Source organism: Phaethon lepturus, unplaced genomic scaffold (assembly GCF_000687285.1).
Source record: "Phaethon lepturus isolate BGI_N335 unplaced genomic scaffold, ASM68728v1 scaffold15896, whole genome shotgun sequence".
Classification (NCBI taxonomy): Eukaryota; Metazoa; Chordata; class Aves; order Phaethontiformes; family Phaethontidae; genus Phaethon; species Phaethon lepturus.
The window spans coordinates 4,396-9,864 of record NW_010544272.1 but is presented as its reverse complement, the minus strand read 5'-3'; positions in this window follow the sequence as shown (position 1 = coordinate 9,864).

The following is a 5,469-nucleotide window of genomic DNA, read 5'->3' as shown; positions in this document are numbered from 1 at the left end:
AAAGAGTGAAATACCACATGTTCTTCACTGTACATCACAAATAAGGGCATTATCATAAATTGCTCTAAGGACATATCTGGCCTATTGCTGGATTGAGTCTACCAACAATGTAGCGAAAAGATATGTGGTTTTTTTTTTTTAACAGAAGAAATAACCACCAGTGCAGTACTGGGGAAATAGCCCTAATAACAATGGGAACTATTTACATTGAGGGAGCACATCTTTGCCACATACAACTAATTAGAGACAACAAGTCTTCTTGCTTGTCAGTTTTCTGCTACAAAAACCCTGCCCGGGAACTACCAAGTTTATTTATTAATTTTAGAACGTATCACATACAAGTTTCACAGCTACTGTGAAACCTGCAACAGTCTCAAATAAATGCCCAGGTAGTTTAAAACTCAAATTCCCCTTCAAACCATTAATAAATTTAATACCCTGCATTTTGGGGAGATTACTGCTATGTTCAGTTTATATTACTGCAGACTGAGTCTTGCTTCTTACAACATACCTAGTATGAGTAACAGTCTCTTTAAAGACTTATTGCTGCTCTTTCACAATTAGTGTCCTTCTGTACAAGAAAACTCCCCCAAACCCAACTTCTAAATCAATTTGTGTACGGCTCTTTAAAGTGAGGGGTTTATTAAGAGCAGCTAGCAGCTGCGGTAGCAAGGTGCAATGTCAGCTCAGTTCTTGTGTCATGTGAAGCCGGCTCACTAACCAACACAGGCTGAAGATCCTACTTGCCTGTTGACATTCACAGCTGCAACACATCACGGCTCTGAACAGGTAGCCACAATTAACACTTTGTAAATGAGGAGCTAGGAATTGTCACTACAGACTCTACTGACATGGGTCCACAGGTGAAATAAAAGCTTTTATGCTATACCTGAAAATAAATTGTACACAAGGCCACATAAGCCTCCCAAAAAGTGGTTTTCTGGGTCTCTTTCTTAGGAAATTACATACATTTTTTTATTTTAGTATATATATAGAAACTCCCTCCCTTCAAATAGATGACTTAAGAATCGTGTCTGCTAGTTGATGATGACCTAAATCAGGACTATGCAATTCTGGCTGAACAGACTTAATACTTGACTGGCACCTGACATGTTAAGGATTTGCTCCAACAACAGCAACAGTAAAAAGCAAAGAAACTATTCCTGGCAGTCAACAGGCCATCCAAAGATAAACTGTTTAAATGTCTGTAAGAATCATCTATTTTCTGAGAAATCATGGTGCATATCACACATCCTGTAACTATTCTCCCTTCTGCAGCCAAACCTGGAGACCAAAAAACATTTGCTGGCAAACCTTTAACATAATTTTTCATGCCTTCTGATATACCTCCTACAACCTAGAGCCCTGAAGATCCCCTCATTCTAACAGCATTACCTGAATTTTTCGTCTTACTTTCAAGGTGTGAAAATGTAGCTATATCCACACATACAGGAGGAGAAATACCCTCTCAAGAGCAGTCTCAAGCACTGATTCAAGGTTCTCATCCTGGGGACCTGGCACCTCCCAGAGTTGTTTGCCAGGTTGAATAAACAAAAATTGTTAAATATCTGATCAATAAAGCATTGCGTAAGTCTGTAGTATAAAACCTTCCATGGAAGATTAACACAGAACAAAGATTAGCTCTCACACAAGAAGTGAAATATAAATTAACTTTAATTGCCAAAAGGTCACAGTTCAAAACTTCAAAGTGTATTCCTGCTGTATTCTGCTAATTAACTCATCAAACACTGTTTAACTAAAGCCACTGACATTTACCATACCGGTCACTTTACATAAAATAACAAGGCATTTAAGAAAGTGTTTTGATGCTAACTGGCAATTTTAGTAATGAAATTACAGTCAAATTATAATTTAAACTTGTTAATATGATTTTGATAGGTGGCTACCAACAGAATTTATTATCACCAGAGCTAAGTCACATCATATGCTCTTGAATCTGAACAGAACCCCAAAGCCATGCTTCTTTCAACAAGCAACAAGATCAGACTTTTTTGATGCTTCACTGTACTGTTATAAACAACTGTATTATGTTACTATGTACCTACAAACAGGACCAAATCTAACTGCTCTGAAAAGCAGTAATAAAAAAATGCTTAAAGCCACAAATTCTAGCTCCACCTTTCAGTTTTCAAATCAGACATACTAAGCAATAATGAGGAAATCAATTTTTCAGTGCTCAGCTTCCCCAGCTGTAAAGGGTCAACAGTGATACTTCCCTCTGCCACAGCACACTGAGGCACCATTCACTGGCATTTGCAAAGCACTGCAAGATGCTCAGGTGGAGGCAATGTAAGCGAAATACATCAAATACCCATAAAAACAGACAGAGCATCTCTCCGATCTATTATGTCCATCAATTTGTGGGAGAAGCTATGAATCCTGCAGTCATGATTTGACAGTCCCTTTATCTGCCAGACCACTGATTAAAGCAGCTTTTACTTTCACACCTGGATGTCAGTTCTTTTTTCTTTTAATTAACTCCTAAAAGAAGGATATTCTGTTACCTAGAACTGGATCACAGGGGTAAGAATTAAAAGGCTTTCAAATAAATCAACGCTACCACCTTGCACTTACACTTGAACACACTAAGCAGGACATATTGAATGTTTAAAAAAAATTGTTACATTTTCATACCTATAACCTACTTGCTTTTTATAAACTGGCACACCAGGAGCTTAAAGAACTTCTTTAAACTCATGTTAAGTGGCAGATGTTGGAATAAAATTGAAGAGTATTTCCCAGTTGCCTGTTCTTGCCATCAGATTAAACTCATTCAACCCATATTGCTAAGAGCAAGCTTGGTATCCTTTTATGATTATGATGACATTAATAAGCCTCAGAAAATGGTGTCATATACAGAATTCCCACATTATGTTTCTTATTTGGCAGTAAGAAAACCCACTGTGATTTCCTAAACGTTTTACTGACAAACACACATTTATTTGTGATGTACAGTGACAATTTTCAAGTGTTTTAAAACTTAAACAGATATAGCATCTTGCCCTTGCATTTTCATCCACAAGAAAATATCTGTATGTAAAATTTCTGAATACAGTGATAGTTGGGAGTGCTTTTTGCTATTTATGTTCTGCTAAAAGAAAGTAAGCTTGTTGGGGAGATATATACTTTATTCTTTTTGCACAGCAATTAAGCTCTTTAGTTCAAATTTTTACTATGCACTACTTTACACAAGCAGATGCAGTCTTAAGAAAAAATACTAGTATTTCATCATGTTAATATAAAAGAATGATACCAGTCTATCACTAAAGGAAAATAAACCCTATGTCACAGACTCCACCTAACTGAAGCTGAAGTCTCACCTCACCATAAATACCTCCTAAGAAAATTCTGATTTATTTAGTGGATGTTCTTACAGAAAGTTTTGGACACTGACCTTAACTGAGAGTAGTCTAAGCACATTATCAAGAATGCATTGTTAAACTAAACCCTTCTTAGTAGTTGTAAGGGATTATAACAAACCAACCACAAAAACCCTATGGCTTCCCCCCTCCCAATCTCTTAAACTAAGAGCTGTATAAGACTGGAAATAAGAACAGAATATGAGTTTAAAGAGGAAAAAATTCAGCAAAGCTAGAAATCAACTAGGATTTTCTAAAAACATTGCTTGTACTGGTTTCCCTGATTTCCAGGATGAAGGTGTGATGTTACTAAGCAATATTCCCCAGTGTACTTGCCTAGTTGTTCAGAGATAAACACAGTACTAAGCATTGCAGCAAAACAAAATAATTGAGGCTCTTTAAAACTCACATTTGAATTAAAAGATCCATTTAACTTAAAAAAAAAAACATCATCTTTGCCCTTCTATACTACTATTACCATAGTACTCAGTGAAATCTGAGGCAGACAGATTCTACAACCGCTTTTGGCAATGTATTTTAAAGTTTGATAACTAGTTGTAGGTGAGGGAAAGGTCATGAAAAACATTGTTAAGAATGCCATTCATAAGGAACCAAGGAAAACACACTTATCTTGCATGTGTTTTCAGTACTGTCTGTGGATATATTTTAACAACTTACTCCATTAGTGTAACTACAAACAGCCAGACTCTGAGTTGATACCATTATTCCTCCCAACACTTAAACTTTCATAAGCACAAAACCCCATGCTTATTTCCAAATAACTCAAAATAACTTTGTGTGATATCAGATAAACATTGTGCTTTCATACAATAAAACAATGAATCACAAATGCTTAGCACTTCAGTACTTAAAATTAAGTCAATACTTCTCTATTCATGCCTGGTGTTTTGGCAAAGGGAAATAGAATTGCTGCAGAAACACTAGATAAAGTATTTATTATAACATTTTACTGACCAAAGGTCAGGCTCTGGAAGGGAGAATTAATTCAATAACACTGCTAAAAACTCAACTATACTTCTGTTCTATGGATTAATACTAATGCATAGTGAGACAGAAATTAGAACTGACAAAGCAGCTGATGTAAGAGTTTGAATTCAGGTTCTACAATGTATCATTACAAAATTGTCATTAATTAATATGAAACATCACAAGAGGCATCAGCACAAGAGAAGTCAGAACGGCTGTAACGTAGTGACTGGGAAGATCAGGTGGTAACAAACATTGAGCACATTGGCTTTCTGAAATTTATTTTAATTTCGCCCCTGAAGCATAACTGAAACATACATACCAAAGACTATTCCTATGGCAGCACAAATACATGTTTTTTTCAAAATGAGAGCTTACAAAAGAAACAGGCACTTCCTTTCCATCTTTGCCCTCCTCATACAAAGAGCTACTGTTCCTTAATCCAAAAGCAATCCAAATGATTTGCTGGAATTAACTTCTAACACTGGCTAATTTGTTTTTATTCTCATTCTTCCTCAGTATTTCACTTCCTTATTAAACAGCTGCCACAGAATAGCACTGTAAACTGGGAAGATGACCAGAAAATGCCTCCAGAGAACATTATATCAAAGACACTTCCTGCCCAGCTGAGAACTCGGCTACACGGAGTTGTCTCCTACCTCCAGTGACCCCACAGGCATCACCTTCACTGACGAACCAGTAATTAGAAAGTGCTAGTCTCAATCCAAAGATGACTCCAACAATCACATTACATGAGTTTGTAAATTATTCGAAACAAAGCCTATATTTAAAATTAACCAACTGCACCTCTCTATTACCCCTATTTTCCTTAAATTCATGTAGCCTCTCCAACAGACTGTGTTGTATCAATGTCGTGGTTTAATCAGGGTATTTTTTTTTTCCCCAAAATCCAAGAAAGCATTAACATAACCAGAATCTAAATACAAGTCCTACACAGGGCCACTAATTTTTGAAAACAGTGATGCCAAAAACCAGGAGTGCTAAAATACTAATTCCATTTAACATTCTGATGGCATCCAGCCAGGGACTCAATGCCAGAATCCACCACAGAGCTTTATTTGATTGCTTAATTGTTTTACAA